This window comes from Vitis riparia, chromosome 7 (genome assembly GCF_004353265.1).
Source record: "Vitis riparia cultivar Riparia Gloire de Montpellier isolate 1030 chromosome 7, EGFV_Vit.rip_1.0, whole genome shotgun sequence".
Classification (NCBI taxonomy): Eukaryota; Viridiplantae; Streptophyta; class Magnoliopsida; order Vitales; family Vitaceae; genus Vitis; species Vitis riparia.
The window spans coordinates 21,643,436-21,662,006 of NC_048437.1; positions in this window are offsets into that span (position 1 = coordinate 21,643,436).

The following is an 18,571-nucleotide window of genomic DNA, read 5'->3' on the forward strand; positions in this document are numbered from 1 at the left end:
CATAATATATTAATTAACATATGATATATAAATTACTTTCATATATTAAATAATATAATATAAAAAATTTATTTTTAAAGTTTAAATATTTTAATCATGAATATTGTTAAATATAAGAGAAATTTCCTTTTTTTAAATAGAAAATATTGGAATATGATATAATTTTTATTTTAAATATTAAAAATAATATATTTTATATTGTTTTTAATTCATTTCACAAATTAAATATAAACATAATATAACATATCTAATTGGATATGCTACTTTAAAATATCATATTAATAAAATATGTATATCTAATAATATCATATTTCATTGAAAATCATATCTTAGGATATGATATCTTAAAATATACATATCTTATTTTATCATATTTTGTCAATCAAATATAGCCTATAAGTATATTGAATAGAAATATTATCAAGCACATAGGTAATGATAATTAAGAACATGAAAAATCGGATGAGAATTTGTATACTACTCATGATTAATTATGTAGTAACATCACAAAAAGTAAGTGAAAAAAATAATTTCTATACTGGATTTGTAAATAAAATTTTAATTTTAAGAATAATTGGTAACTATTAGTAAGTGTTCTATATCAGTTTGCTACAGTATTTACAAACGGCCCATAATGTGCATTTTGTGTGTACTTTGTTGTCCTCTCTTCAAAGATATTTGCTGGGGATTCCCCATTTTGATTGTCTTTTAGCTTATTACTGATTTTATACTCAGGTTCTGAGACACTCTGCAAATTAAGTAAAATATAAGGATCAGAGAATGGGAGTTGGATGGTATATATGAAGTGCAATTCTGAGCAGACGATGGAATGACTTGAAAGCAAGCACACGAGGGGTTGACACCTAAGGGAAATAATGGGTTGGTGTCGTCTCCCAAGTGGCTCCTGTGGATTCACTGGAGACAGCTTGTTTATCTGCAATGGAATCATTGGAAATGAGAGAAGACTGGACCAATGAAAACCCAAGAGGATTTAGACATATGGGCGGTGTTGGTTGGCATTTTGCAGTGCAGGCAGCCTTTGGGTGCTTTAGCCTTTTGTCCCTACCGCTCGAGATTACCGGGACACTAGGTGAAGGACCCAAGTATGGTGTATGAAGCAACCGTGGCCGCCGGCCATATTACTCCCTACTTTTTCCTTTATGCTATATTTGCTCCCATAAGTTGAAAGGAAGAAATATCGAAGGATTATTTTTTATGTTTGTTCTTACTATAAAATAAGATAAAAATTTACATATTTTCAAATTATTTAATTTTTATATACAATAATTAAAATAAATAAATTGAATTTGAAATGGTATATAAAAATAATTTATTAATTTTAGATTTTTTTTTTAAATTTGAAATTTCAAAATAGAAAGAACACAAACTAACAAAAGGAGATAGAGAAAGGAAGAAAAATGGGACATAGGAAAGGTAGAAGGTTTGGCATGGACTCTCATCTTTCATGTGCACCGCTTCACCCAATAGCTAAATTTCATTTTACTAAAAAGAATATTGGATTTTTGAAAAATCTTGAAATGTCATTTTACTTATTGTATTTCATTTTAAAAAGATAAAGATAAAATAAAAAATAAAACTCTAATGGACTCTTAGAACGAAAATAAAACAACAACATGAAACTTATATCTAGTTAGGGGTTATGTTATTCATCATGAAGGCAAAGAGACACCCCCTCTAAACACGAGTTTAACGTGGTTTCTACAAATGAATTGTTGGAAAGATAGATGTTTAATTAAGTAATCAATACGAGATCTAATATTGGATATAACACAAATATGTTGATAAAGTAATGATTAATTGCATGATTGAATAAAATGGAAGGACTTGTCATATGATTCACATATCTTTGACTCGTATGAATAAGATTCCAATTTCTTTATATTTCAACTTACAAATTTTCTACCTTGGAATTAGCCCATAAGAGACCCAAAAATCAATTTAAAGAAGTGCAAATTAAGTTGACCAAGCCCAAAGAAATCATCTAAGGCCCATATCCATTATCCAAATGAAAAACCTAAATTAAGAAAAAAAAAATTCCAGCCCAAAATAGTTAGTTATCTATGTTCCAAATCCAATCAATTATTTTAGTCCAATTAAATAATTAAAGACCCATGTTTAATTGAGTTATCCACATGGAACAGTCCATATTAATTAAGCCCGAGCCATAATCATATGCCAATCCTAAAATATTAAAATTTAAGTCAAAGCCTAAACTCACAACATATATCCAAATTTATCCAAATAGAACATTAAACCCCCCAAGGTCCGAATTTAAATAAAGCCCCACTCATAATCCAAGCCTAAACATTATATCCAAATAAGTCGAATATCCATGAATAAAGTTCAAGACCCAGATCAAACAAATAAGTCCAAGCCCATAAATTAAAATCCATCAATTGAATTGGGTCATGTCCTTTCTAAATAAGCTTATTAATTAATTGAAATAGAACAAACCCGCCAAGATAAAACAAATCCATTGAATTGAATGATGCAAATTTAAACCCAAAACTAGGCTTAGGCCCAAAGTCCAAATCAACAAACAAAGGCCCAAAGTCCATGATTAAACACAAACTAATTTATTCCTAAAGTCCAAAATAATGAAATTTAAGTTGATAGACCAAACCCAACTTAAAACCAATATATATACACACATTTCAAAAGAACAATGATAAGATTTTATCATTTCATCCCTTATTTTATTTGATATAATATTGAATTTTATTAAGTTGAATATGATATAAAAGAGATTAGTCATCCCTATAGTTCTAGCACTTCATCTCTCAATCTTTCAAGATATTTTTTTGAAAAAAAAAACATTTTTAGCAAGAAAAGTTATTCGCTTCACTAGCCATATAGAGGTTAGGTTCTATTAAGGAACACGAGGTGCTACGTCAAGAACACGAAAAATGAATATAGGTATTGATCAACATAAGAACCTGGGGAATAAGTGCATATGAATAAAGTAAAACTATGTACGTTTCTTTCAAATTGATAAATCATGTGGATTTTACATCTATATACTTTTTAGGGAACTTAGTATGTGATTTTTTGATATTATATGTTGTATCAAGTTGTGTGATTGATTATTCTTATACATAATATTATTCAACTATTATTCATCGTTGATATATTCAACAATAAATTGAGTAATCATGATTAAAACTAAAATTTGCGTTATCTCCTTGGACCACCCATTCACCATTTTCTACACAATATGATTAATCAAGACATGAAAGTTCATGTACTACATATTACATAATGGAAAAGTGCTCATAATTATCTCATCCTTTAATTGTATTTTCATATTTATTCTTACTAATTGTTAACATGTCTTCTTATTTCAATACGTCAATTTTTTTTAATTTTATTTTTCACCTTCATTCTTAACAATAGTTAACATGTCATCTTACTTGAATTAAAATAATTATTTTCATACATCTAATTCTAATTAAGTGGATGGGAATAAAGATAGACTTGCAATCTATATGTCAATAATGACAACAATAAAATATGCAGTAAGAGGAAAATCCATCAACTTTGAAAATAGTGAGGTTCAAGTCCCACTATCATTTTTATATATTCATTTCTATTAATACTTGACATAATACTTTGCACCATATTTCTCCTTGTTTAAATTGAAATAATTACTTATTCTCAATTGTTTCATTCATATTTAACATTTCCATATTAAAATCAAAGTTTTAATTTATTGTATTTATATCATTTTCAAAATTAGGAAACACTTTCATTTCAATCTTTTCATATTCCCTAAAATACTTATACTTTTATATATATTGGTACCATGAGACTAGTTCTAGAAAATTCACTCAGGGTTTAGGTGCCCAAGAAACATCTTTCCTAGGTATTTGGGTCAATATTGTCAAGCAAATGAAGTATGCGCTAGGAAGAGAATAGTGCAAAAAACAATATGTAATGGCAGACGTGGCCACCCTTAGTAAAATGTTATTAAAGCGAATGTGTCCCATGAGTGAGTAATGGTTGAGCATGCTCATAAGTGCACAATAGTTTGATGTAACATGATGAAAATGGAGGGCAAGCAATTGAAGATTCTCAGTTTATAAAGAGAGGATATAGTCCAAATATAAGACATAGGAAAAAAAAAGAATAAATAAATAAATAAATAAAGAGATGACAAAAAAGTTAATGCTAACAATTGGTGTTGTTTGTGGGAATTACAACGTGGAAACCACTCACCTAGAAAAACAATGACGAAAGACCCATGAAGTGAGCCTCGCATTGAGCAAGCCCATAACCAGGAGGATGGTAGGATAAAGAGTGCCTTGCAGGTAGAATTTGAAGCATAATGTTTAGATGCTATGCTTTCTACTCCCTTTACCTCAAACATTGTCTTTTATGAACCACTAAGGGGGTACGTGATACCCAGGTTTACAATGTATGACAGGTCATATGATCCGTTCAATCACCTCATGCACTACTGACAAGTCATGACATTGAACATAGGAAATGACAAATTGCTATTCAAATTTTTCCTAGCAAGCCTCTAGGAACCCACACCAGCTTGGTTCCATTGTTTGACCCCAAATTCAATCCACAGATTTCGAAAAATGTTAAAAGTCTTTGTGGCTCACATCTTATGCTCTACCTGGTAAAAGTATAACATAGGAAGCATTCAACATATGAAAATAAAGGAAGACGAGACTTTGTGCCTCTTCATGTGATGATTTGACTAGGCCATTTCACAAGTAGAGACTTATAACATGGATGCTCTCATGCAGACATTCAAGTAGTGCGTAAACTCGGGAACCCTGTTCTTTGAGTTGCTCTCAAAGAAGCCCCTAGAAATAATTGCTGTTCTATTCCAAAGGACGAACAAGTATACTATGTTGGAAGATGATTTATTAGTGGCATCACAATAGCTTATAACCACAACACGTCCAACGCACTCCCCTTGTGACATTAGTAACAAATACTCCAACATTGGGATTGGCTTAGGAGGGAAGAAGGCACAGGGTCGTGAGAAGACAACAAAATCACCATCAAATTAGACCCTCATGAATCTAACATATGCACAGTTGTTGCCTGCAATCACAACAATGCCCGAATTCAAATGGCCTTAAGCAATGAGAACTGACCCAACATAAAGAGATCACGATAGACATTGTGAGTATTGTTAGGACATTGAGTCTTATTTATATGTTGGCTATTTTGTTCCAATTTAAGTTTGGCCATAAAAGTCTTTTTTGATAATGACTTGCTCTCCATTGAAGATCAATGGTTGCTATTTGTCCAACTGAGAAATTATAGGTACGTCTAAAAAGGTTTTACTTGTGGCATTTAAGGCTTATTTGAGGTACAAAAGGTTCGGTATCATTTTTGGACTTAAAATGTTTTAAAATAATTTTTCAAAAGAAGCAAGGATTGCTCAAGCGATTAATCTTGCTTAAGCGGTCAGCCCGTTCAAGTGGTAAGGACCGCTCAAGTGGAGCACTTAAGCAGTTTAAGTCCACTCAAGTGGTCATGTTAGTCCTATCAAGTTTAGAAACATATTTTGAATGAATTTCAATCAAACTCTAATTTGGAAACTTAAGATATCGAAATCCTTAGGGTTTTTTTTCCTATAAATACCTTTCTTGTAACCCTTTGAGGATAAGAGATTGTGGAGTTTTTGGGAAGATTGAAAATATGTCGTTTGAGAAACCTCTAATTCTTCAGAGAGAGACTCCTTGAGAGAAGGCTTAATTACCCTGCCATTCCCGATCTCTCATTCAAGGATTTGATTTTTTGAATTGTTGGTTGAAACCTTAATCCATTCAGAGGGATCAATCAAATGATCTACTAGGGAGCAACAGGGAGTTGTTGCATTGTGGATGTGGATTAAGTTGAGGTACTAGAGAGGAAGTCTTTAGAGTAAAGCGATTAGGTAAATTTGTATAACTTGATTTCTAATAATGGATTTAGATTGGTAGGTCTTAGACCTCGTTATTTTTTATCTCCCTAAGTTTGTGGGGATTTTCCATGTAAAAATATTATACCTCATTATCTATATCTTTTATATGTGATATTATGTTTGAATTGCCTAGAATAGGTCAAATTGATTAATCCTATTATATTCTGGGACTTTCTTAAAAGAATCCATATCTATTTATTCCTACTTATATTCTGGTTGATAACATTAATCATCTTGAATTGATTGGTTAATTGATTATTGAGATTGTTGGATTGGTTATCTTGGTGTTTGTGGTTACTTATAACTAATTATTGATTTGTTGGGAATTATTGTTAAGTTTGTTAGGTTGGTTATTTTAATGGTTATTGTTATCCCTAACATATCTCAACATATATTTGAGATATTAATAATTATTTATCTTTATCCCTAACCAAATGTAGGGTATCCCAAAAATTAAAAATCATATTTTTATATACCTAAAGATTCTAGGAATAACCATTTATTTATTTGAGACATCCTTTATATCTATTGGAGTAAGAAAAGTTTGTTATAATTTATATATATTGTTTTAAAGTTTTTAAATCACCCATTCCCCTTCTCTCCTTTTTGGGTGTTCCCTATTGGATTTTCAACTATTATTTAAGTGCTATTAAGAGTAATACCCATTTTTCAAGTATCATAAGGAGCACAAACACACCATTGAGGAGTGTTGGCACTTGAAGTACTTAGTGGAAAAAATGATTCAAGCAGGAATTTTGAAGCAATATGTTGCACACATAGTAGCACCAGCCATAGGAAACACTTAGGCCTTAAGGTCTAAACAATTCGGACAACAAATTTCAGCTTTGAATCCTTCATCCCCAACCATTTTAGTAATCCAAGGATGGTTTTCTGATCGACAGAGGGAATCCACACATAAAAGACGGGCAATAATACAGGCTACAACCAGAACAGATTAGGTAAGTACGATGAGTATAGGAAACTACTCCTTTGAGCCTATGAGTGAGAAATAGATAGATGGGGTCTTAACATTCTCCTTGGTAGACTTAAAACGGGTGGCTACCCCATCTAAGGGTGCCTTGGTACTAGAACTTTTAGTGTTCAAATTCGAAGTATGTTGAATTCAGATAAACCTAGACAGTTCCATAGATTTACTACATGTGTCTACATTCAAACAAATGGGGTTTGCTTTGTCCTCTCTCGAAAGCCTGAGCAAACTATTGAAGTGGTTTATAAGATCAACCACAAGGTCCATCGGGGAGATGGAATTATCAGTTAAGGTCGGCCCTACCACTTTAAATGTGCAGTTTTCGGTAGTAAGTGATCCCTATCCCTACAATGCAAAATTAGGGTGAGCATGGCTAAATGGAATGAAAGCCACCCCTCTCAATGTATCATCAAAAGATGAGTTTCATGACTCATCTTAGGTACTCTCTTTGGGAGTCAATTAGTATTGTGGAAATGTTACCAAATAGGGCTTAAACAATCTAAGCTAGAGAACGAAGGAGCCCTCGAAGGCCTAGATGAACAATGCAGATAACAACTATTGTATGAGATGAGGTTAAGAAGTGTGAATCTTTAATAGTTGATCCCTTAATCCATGTGGGCATGATCAAAGGATAGGAAGATAAGTTCACATTTATTGGGGCAAATCTCTACCTAGAAGAAAAGGGTCGAATTGCAAAATTCCTTAGGAGGAACATAGATGTTTTTGCATGGGAGATGACTGATATGTCGAGAATCTCCCCAAACTGATGTGTGACAAGCTTGGAATCTGGCATGGTACAAAACTTATAAAATAGAAGGTAAGGAAGTTCCAACCTAAGCAATAGAAAATAATCTAGAAAGAAGTAAAAAGACTTTTGGAAGTTGAGTTCATCTAGGAAATGTTTTACTTGGATTGGGTATCTAGGAGGGAAATGGCACATGTGCGTCGATTTTATCAACTTGAATGAAACATGTCCAAAAAATAGCTTCCCCTTTCCTTGCATCAATCAAATAGTTGATTCTACTTTCGAACATGAGCAACTTTCCTTCATGGATGCCTTTTTAGGCTATAATAAAATTCTATGGTATTCCCCTAATTAAGAGAATATGACATTCATAACTCTTTAGGGGTTGTTTGTTACAACATAATGCCCTTTGGGCTAAAAAATGCAAGGGTAACATACCATTGTTTAATGACTAGGACATTCAAGCCAATCTTGTGAAGTACAATGAAAGTCTATATCGATGACATACTAATTAAAAACAAGAAGCGCACCAATCATATCATGACCTAGAGGAAGCATTCAAGTTGTTGCGATAGTTCGAAATAAAAGTGAACCCCTACAAGTGCGGCTTTAGGGTGGGGATAGGTAGGTTATCAGGCTTCTTCATGATTGAAAGGGGGATAAAAGTAGATCTTGAGCAAATAAGGGGCATTAAGGAGGTGCAACGATTGACTGGAAAGCTTGTAGCACTAGGACCCATTCCACTAATCGACTTTAGCCATTTTTTTAAGTCCTACGTAACATGAAATCATATGAGTGGACCGACAAGTATGAAACAACGTTCCTCTCGATCAAACAGTACATGGTCCCTCATTCGATACTTAGTAGTCCACAAGCAAGGGAAGTACTATGTATGTATTTAGTCACCTCATAGGTAGCAGTCACCACAATGCTATTTAGGGTCAGCGAGTAAGGACAACAATAACTATTCTATTACATGAGCAAGGCTTTGGTTCAAATAGAAGAAAGGTACACTTTAATAGAAAAAATTGTCTTAGCACTACAAATGGCGATGAAGACGTTATACCCATATTTCTAAGTGCACCTGGTAAATGTGTTGACAAATTTTCCATTCAAGGTGAATTTATAAAATTCAAATTTGTTAAGATAGATGGTTAAGTGGTTTGAAAGCTAAGTGAATTTGGAATTCGTTTTCTCTTATAGCTTTCAATCAAGGAATGGGTTTTAGCCTACTTCCTCATAGAATGGCAACAATTCGACATAAAAACCCAAACATGGAAAACCCTATGGTGGATTTTGTATGTAGAAAAGGGATAGGCTCATTTTGCAATCACCACGAGGGATCGAGTAGAGTAGACAGTGCAACTAGGCTTCTCGACTTCGAATAATGAAACCAAATATGAAGTGCTCATAATTGAGCTAGAGTTAGTCGTAGCCCTCTTCGTAGAATAGCTAGTCATAAATAGTAACTCATAGCTCATTGTGAATCAAGTTTAAGAGGAATACAAGGCAAGGGATGAGCAGATGATGCACTACCTCAAAATGGTAAAGCGGGTACATGCCAAAATCAAGGAATGGTGCATCATTCGAGTGCCCAAAGAAGACAACTCTTAGGTAGACACATTGGTTAGAATTGTAGTAACAATACGCATTCTCTAAATGATATTTCTCCCTATGTATTAATAGGCCAATTCATCTTGTCTCTCCCTCACTTCTTCCATTTAGGAAGCAAATTAGTCAGGTTGAAAGTTGTAGCCTATGTTGGATGGACTTAATAGTAGAATATTTATTGCATGACAAGCTGCTCAAAGATAGACATCTGGCATATTGGATGTGCATCATCATATCTTAGTATAACATCATACAAGGAGAGTTGTACTAATGGTCATTTTGAGGCCTTTATCTAAAGCATCTAAGATCTAGTAAAACCCAATATGTTTTGTCAAAACTGCATGAAAGTGTGTGCGAAACCCATCCAAGGAATGGAAGTTAGCCCATCGAGCTTGTTCCCAAGGGTATTACTAGCTAATAATGGTGCGAGAATGTGATAGATGCGAAAGACATGCCTAGATACCCCGTCTCCTGTCAGAGAACTTGACTCCACTAAGCAGCCCTTAGTCATTTTCCTAGTGTGAAATTAACATTGTAAGGCCACTCCTGATGACACCCACATAAAGAAAGTTGCTTCTTGTTGTAACAAATTATTTAGCAAATGGGTTGAAGCTGAAGTGTATTCTACCATAAAAGATGGAGATGTCATAAAATTCATTTGAAAGAACATTGTGTGCCAATTCGAGATTCCACAAATGATAGTCTAGTTTACAAGGATTTTTGCAAAGAATTGAAAATAAAAAGTATTTATTCCAATCCAAGGTACCCTCAATCCAATGGTAAAACAGAGGCAACCAATAAGTCAGTAATATATGCCCTAAAACAATGGTTATCTAGAGCGATAGGAAAATGGGTCGAGAAATTGCCTAGAGTGATGTGGGCACATCGAACAATGCAAAAAAGCTCGATTGGGGAAACACCTTTCAACTTGGTATTCGGGATGGAATCTATGATCCCAATTGAGATAGGATTGCCAACTCTATGAACTTTCATGGTTGTGCAAGATTGAAATAGGGAATCTTTGAAAGCTAACCTAGATTAGGTTGATGAACTATGAGAGGTCGCCTTGATCAAAGCAGAGGCATACAAGTAGCAAGTGGTTGGCTGCCTATTACAATAAGAAAGCAAGACCTTAGATCTTAAGACCTAGGGATATGGTCCTGTGGTGGGTATTCGAAAACACAACCAATCCAAGGACAAGAAAGCTCTTAGTCCATAAGGAAAGTCCACATGTGGTGAGAGAAGTTAGTTAGAATGGGTCATATTATTTAAGAAGTTTGAGTAGGGAACTCATTCCTCGACCTTGGAATATTTCTAATATAAAAAAATACTACTAGTAAATAAAAGGTGATTTATCGAAATTTGAAAAGTGAATAGTGATAGCAATGTGTACATATCTTGGGTTTATAGCAGTAACAAAGAGATGGGCCAAAGGTGTTGAGGAAGCCCAAAAATGCGAAAATGGCCAAAATGAAAAAGCTGCTAAAGAGTATCGAGCTAAAGGCATTCAAAGCCCCAACATTAAAACTGGTTGAGGAAAGCTAAAGTCTTATATAAAAAGGCCAAGGGCCAACCATATTTTCAATAAAGTGACCTTCAAAAAAAAAAAAAAATGTAACATTGTATTAAAAAATAAAAAATAAAGGTGCATATAAAGCACGATAAGAAAAACATAAAAATTGTTTGAGAAAAAAATAGATGAGTAGTCAAACATCAATTTCATCAATCGGGGTCTTCTCAACCCCATCATCAGTAGGATCTGGTATGCCCTTTATCTTACCTGTTGCCTCCATAGTTAGGGCAACTTCTTGGTGTCCAAGCATTAGTTCATTTTCCACCTTTGTATTTGGAGTGATTGCCTAGGCATCGAGAACATCTGTCCTAACTATGATGATCATCTCAAAAGCAGGCGGGTATGAGGAGACTTTCTCTTGATGAAATTCCTTACTTACTATTATGAAGTCTTCATCGGTGTCAAAGTCCATAAGGATTTTATGTTTTTTCTTACAATGTCAAGAAACATATTTGTACATCTCATCCACCTGCTTAGTGAAATCTATGGCTAACTTCCTTTTTTGGTTCAGTGTGGCAACTTTCGTCTACTCCAACTCAATCCAAGCTTAAGCTAACTTTTCAAGGTTTTTTTGTTGGGTAGTGAGAAGTTCTTCATGTTCTATTTTCAGATTTTCGCACTCAACACAAAGAGTGCATACAAATGCTTGAAGAGCCTTATTTCCTTATCAATTTTGATATTCTCCTGGCGCACCAACTCCAATGCAACTTCCAATGCTTTTTGTTTTTCTCTTACTTGAGGTGTGTAAATTCTTAACTTATTTTTCGCCTCCAATTTGTCGATAAAGAGCAATCAAAACCAATTTAAATCATGTATCATGACAATTTCCTACATCTAACAATTTTTTTTTTATAAAATGATATGACGACGTTAGTAAAAAAGCTAATTAGAAACTCAAAGTAGATAATTACCATCTCAGTGATCTGGTCACCATCTAAACCCCCAATCACCGTGATTGATTGAACTATGCACACCAGAGTGCCTACGGGGACATTGGAGGATATATTCAATTCTGGATGCTCGAGGACCTCCACCTTAACTCACTCCATCGGAAGGAATAACGCCTTAACATCAGAAAGTGGAATGTCTGGGGCAGTAAAAGAGGGGAATTGATTTAGAATCCCATTCATCTCATTTGAAGATAAATCCCTACTAGGTGGGAGCTTCGGAGGTGCATAGAGGTGAATGCTAGACACCATAACTTTGCCTTAGATTGCTTGAAAAGGAGAAGGTACACCAGTCCCCTATGGTATAGGAGAAGCCGAGATGGTAGGGAGAATACCAATTGGGGTTGGGTTAGCAAAAGATGATGAAGTCTTATTCTTCTTTCCCTTACTTGTCCAAATTTTATAGGTAGCAACCAAATTGGGAGTCTCATGTTCCATCTATTCTAGATCTTAAAAAATTACAGGGGTAGGACAATTAGGACAAAAAAATTAGCTAATGTGGGCCCCTTGAACCCGCTCAAAAGAATGAAGGTATGAATTTGTTTTAGACTTAGAAAGGGTAGGTTGACGACAAGATCTGGATTTCGATGCTTAAGAAGTTTCTCCAATTGCTTTGTTGGCTCAAGTCTAATGTAAAGTACCTTTACTTTTATTTTCTTTCTCGACTTGCAAAGCAACCCTTGCCTTGAGATCCACTATGTGGGCAACCTCATATTAATGAAGATATTTCATAAAGAAATGCACAATGGATACTAATGGGTTTGAAGTGATGCAAGGGAGAACTTGCGGTATAAATGGATCAGCTCAAGCGAGAACGGCTCTCAAATTCAATTCAAAAAGTAAGAAAGTGTACAACTATTGAATTGTGCTAATATAGTATAAGTGGTTGAGGCGAGGATTTCTCTATCCATTCAACTTGATGGCCTAACTCTACTCAATTGGGTGAAAGAAAGCACCCGTGTAAGCAATTGAAAAAAAAATTAAAAGAAAAAATCACCATAGCGATAACGTACTCAGAATATCCATAGTATGGTTCAAATCATAATGTTGTTGAGGACTCCAAATTTTTGGACACAATGACATGCCTTAGAACCCAACCTTTGTTGGAGTTCGAAAAACTTGTCACCATCTAGAAAATCATCTATGAGCTAAGAGTAGAAATTTTCTTCATTTGTTTCGCTTCATATATAGATAAACAAAATCTCCAATAAGGAAAGCTCCAAATTGGAAAGATATATGGTTTAGAACACTACACCCCATTAGAATGTGAATAGTGTTTGAGTGGTTGTGAGCAAGAGGAATTTGGGAAAAATCAAGGAATTGTCTGACTAAAGTAAAAACTTAAGCCTGACGTTAAACTATTCCTGGGAGAAACACATCGAGTGCAAGGAGCAGTACTCATGACCTTATTATGAGTTAGAACAACATAAACATCATCCAGGATTAGAAATGAAGATCAAAATTCATCAATAGAAAAATCATTCACTATGCCAACATGAGGTTGTACAATAGCACTTGAGGTCGCTCTAGGTTTTTTTTTTTTCCGTTGAGAGATCCTTTCATTTCTCTATTAACTTAGAAGCTAGAGCTAGCTAGGTTCTAATATATTGAAATGGGATCTTGGGTAAGGAGCCAAAAGTGTAAGGTAAAAATCAGGAATAGCAAAATTAGGGCTTATCAATCCATGTTAATTAAGCCCTAGTGACATAAATAAGTTGCAAAAAAGTTGGGGATGGAGAAGACTCCAGAAGAGAAAATATAGGAATCAAGGAAGCTAGGTTGTGTCCCATCCAAAAACAAATAAACCTTAAGCCACTACCAAAAGCACAAGAAAAAAGCATACAATGGAGGAAGAATGAAATATTGACCTTGTTGAGTGCAGAAAAGTCCAACATTTGGCCTTTAGAGTAAAGTGCGTAGTCGATTTCCTATTGTCGAAGAAGATACCAAAACCAGAGCTAAAGCTCCGCTAGGAGAAATCACAAGTAAGGAAAGACTCACGTGGAACAAAGAGACGTAATAGTAAGGTGATGAAGGATAAGGGCAGACACTAACCACTCCAGTAATTCACTTTGCTTGATGAAACCGATAGGACAACTGGCGCAAGGCAATAAGAGAAGCAGTGGCGAACAGGCAACTAATTATGCAAAGTCGCCACATGGAGTGAGCGTCATGACAAACATTAAATGTGGAGAATTTTGAAAAATGAAAAAGAGCAATTCCCACTCAATCCCAATCTTGATTTCTAATGCATCTACCTGTTGGTGTAAGACTAGAAATGGGAAGATTGTTGGTACTATGAGACTTGCGTCCAACAAATTCACTCAGGTTCAGGCACTTAGGAAACATCTTTCCTGGGCATTCAAGTCAGTCTTGTCAAGCAAATGAAAAATGCGTCGGGAAGAGAATAGTGCAAAAAATAATGTATAGTGGTAGACATGGTCGCCCTTAATAAAATGTTATTAAAGCAAACATGACCCACGAGTGAGTAACAGTTGAGCATGCTCATAAGTGTGCAAAAGTTTGATGTAACATGGTGAAAGTGGAAGGCAAGTAGTTGAAGATCCTTTATTTATAAAGAGAGGATATAGTCCAAATCTAAGACATAAGAAAAAAAAAAAGGAGAACAAAAAAGGTTAGTGCTAACAATTGGCGTCGTTTATGGGAATTAGAATGCTGAAGGCACTCACCTAGAATAGTGAAAAAAAATTAAATTTAATAATTTAAAATTTTCAATAAAAATTGCATTTTAACCATCTTTAATAAAAATTATATCATTTAGTGAAATTGTTTCATTTTAGAAAAAACAATAGAATTAATTAAGAAGAATTAATATGCTTCCGATATTTTTTTTATATACATTTTATGAATGGATGGATTTTGTTATTTTAATTATTGTGGTATTGTTTTATTTCTATTAGTTTAACACAATTGTGTGGATTAAATTTTGATTATTTTTTATATTATGCAACATTATATCTAGATTTTCAATTTAGAAAATTTTAATTAATATATATATATATATATATATATATAGACTATAAATTTATTCTTCTCATCGATTTTCTTTAATTTAATTTTTTATAATATTTTTTTTTTTGCAAATTAAAAAAATTCTTTAACAAATTAAAATTTTAGTTTGAAGAACATAATTAGAAAAATATGTATAAAATACAACGTACATTAATATATTTATATTTAATATTTAAACATAATTTTTTTATATATTTAACCACATAATATAATATTTTTATTTATCAATTTGAAATCTTTTAATTGTGAATATCATCAATAAAGAAATTAATTTACTAACTAAATAATAAAATATAAAATGAATGATTTCCAAATAGTATTAAATGTGAAAGAGATTTTATGCCTTTCAATAGTTAATATTAGGATGTAATATAATTTTTGTTTTGAATAAATATCAAATATTGAAATAAAATATATTTTTTATTTCATTTTTTTTTTTACTTATATAAACCTACCATAACCATGTATCAGATTATTGGAGATAACTATATTGGGGATACCATATCCTATAGAAAATAAATTTTTAGGATTTGCCTATTAAAATGATATCCTATATGATATGCATATCATATTCTATTTTATACTGTCAATCAAATATACTAAGAGAGATTTTTTTTTTTTTTTTTTTTACAATAAAATATCTTATGGTTTCACCTATAAATATGTGCGATGGAAAAACCCATCTTACTCTACCACAAACAAGGCCAACACTATACTCACAAATCAATATATAGATATGGAGAAAGCTTCAACTAAGTTTGTTTTCTTGGTTGCTCTCTTAATCATTGCTTCATGTTAGTTTCTTTCCTCTTCGTATATTAATATTTGGTTAATTGTTTTATGTTACATTTGGGTATAGTATATGTGATGAAATTAAGCATATGGTGGCAGGTTTTCCAATGGGAGGTGAAGCAAGAAGAGTAGTCTCATGGCGTTGTAGTGTTCCAGACGACTGCAAATTTCTTTGTCCAACTTGTCCTCCCTGTAAATGCATCAATCATGTGTGTGACTGTGATATTAAGTAGCTCACACTTGAAACCATCATTGGATAGCAAGGAAACTAACTCAAGTGTTTCTTTGCATTATATATCACATTGATGAGCATATGAGATGTGCAATCAATAATAAAAATAAATAAAAGATGATGGCTACTGTTTCAATTTGGTTTTTCTTCTTTATTTAATAAAAAAAAGTTGAAACTGTTATACCTCGATCCCTATTAGATAACCATGCGGGAATTGTTGGCATTGTGCTAGCTAGATACAGGTCCTTCTAGCTTCCCTAGAGTTAGACGGACTTCTTCATTGCACAACAGGATGTCCGAACAAGTGGCCCAAGCATGCTCCTCCAAAGCTTAAGTTAGAATCTAGTAAGAGTGAATTCAACTTTTTGAATGGCTATGTTCGCATGTACCTTTTTCATGCTTTTGGAGGGGTTCTTATAGAACATATGGCGTCATTGTCACAACGTTGATTGTCCATTCATGCCTTTCTTACGCTGATGATCATCATTGATTCATGGTTAATTGGTGTCTCAGCTGATTCGTGTCCAGCTGGTGCTCCTTGATTGAGGGATTAATCAACAAAATTTATAACCTATTACACCATATAATAGGGTAGCAAAGACAAAGCTACTACAGCATAGTGGCTCTAGGATCGTTCACTGGGATGAGTTTTCACTTCACAATTGATATTAATTCAAAGTTGAATTGGTGCCTTTTCATTTCAAGGTTAGCTTTAAAAGAAAACATAAAGATGTTTGAACAAAGATTGGTTTTAAACTAACCAAAAATAGTAACTAATTTTACTTACAAAGAAAAGTGTTTCTTGGAGTTTCAGATCACTAGGCTCAGATTCCTCATACAAAAAGGGAGTTCCGGTCACTTGTTTCTTTTCCTCGCATTAGAGAATTAACATATAGTTCCTTCTCCAACCGGTGTTGTACAGATGCTTCCCATTAATGGGTTCAAACACTAAATCCCTCTCACTGATGCAACTTGCAATGGCTCGTGCCTCTCACCTAGCACTTGCCATTCAAGGTGATCTTTAACCTTGGATTTCCCTTCACAAGCTCGCAAGAGATAACTAATGGATGTCTCCTTGGAGTCCAAAAGCTTACCAAGTGTTGGCTATTCTAGAAAATCCTACCTTCAAGTCACCTCCCAGAGGCTCGCAAGGGGTAAACTAGTGAATCTCCATGGACGGAGATCACTTGCCTTACCAAGTGTTGGCCCAGGTGATTTAAAGACGTTTTAAGTTAACTAAAAAGATAAAAACCATTAACGGGTCACTCTTTCTCTTCATTAAAAACTAAAACAACAAAACTTCCAATTTATGCATGTGGAAACTTACCCGTCTTTCTTCACTCCAAGAGACGAAGAGCCTAGCCTCTCATCCTCTAAGGAAAAATCCTCAGAGTTTGATTGGCTAGAAAGAAAAAAAATGAGAAAACAAAAATATATATGAAAAGCAGAGCAAGTGCTCTGTATTTTACTTCCTTGCAAATTTGTACAAAGGATGCTCTGTCGTAACCACCATCCTCAAGAACAAGTTCTCGAGAGATATATATAAAGAAAATTACAAAACAAAATATCTGAGGTTATTCACCCCTTTTCCAAACTTAATAACTAAGGAATCCTATGATAGGTTGGTTACAAGGAGAATTTGGGGATTTAGACAACAAAAATCTGAAGAAAAATATCTCCAAGTGTCGGTTACAAATATCGGGAGGCACTAAGGACCATTTCGCAGGTGAAAATGAGGTCTGCGAGATTTCGCAGATGTACAAAAAGGGCTGCGAAATTGCTTCGCAGCAAACGACTGATTTCGCACCGCTGCGAAGTGGTCTTTCAGCTTGCGGAGTTCGGCTTCCAACGTGTCGTGAAACTTCAGGGGGAATTCCATAGCACTGTGCAAAAAGGCTGCGAAATCATTTCGCAACAAAAGGGTGATTTCGCAGCACTTTTCTGAATCCTTCCTTCAACTTGGAGCAGTTGTCTTCAAAAGGTTGTAACTTCCTCATTTCAGCTCCAAATCGTACACGGTTTGAAGCATTGGATTGTTGACTTCCTCAGCTTTCAAATGAAATATAGCATGCATAAATTGGACATCAAGAAGTGCTCCAAAAGTGGCTGAAATGACTGTCATCAAGAATGTCTCATGACTGGATTCTCTTTGCTTCACCTCCTTGCATTTCAACTTTGCTTATGGAAAAGGACTTCAAAGCTTTGATTCTTCATGCCTTTGAGCTTCCCATTGCTTTTCGAAGGATTCCAAATAACTCTCCTCAATCTCATATTGCGTTGGTGATCAAAAAGCTATCAAAACACCAAAACTTAAAGCAATTTGATTAGAATTGATTGCAAAAGGCCTTAACATGTTAATTGGGTTAAAAGGCAATAACTACTACTCAAAAGTGTTTAAAAGGATTAATTACAAGCTATCAAATAGCACTTTTTGAGTAGTAATCAATCATCATGGCGGATACTATGCCTTAATAAGGTAGTCAACTGCCATCATCTTAGCGTGGATTGGGCAATCATACTTGTTAGAAAAAATTGGATTATGGTTCCAATCCACCATTTTGGACTTTTGGCTCCAAGCACCATTTACAAACCTCAAGAGATACCTCAATCTTGAATAACCCCTCAAGTGATACCCCACACTTGAGAATCCCTAAGTGATATCTCAAACTTAGATTCTTTCTCTCAAATATTTCCAAATAA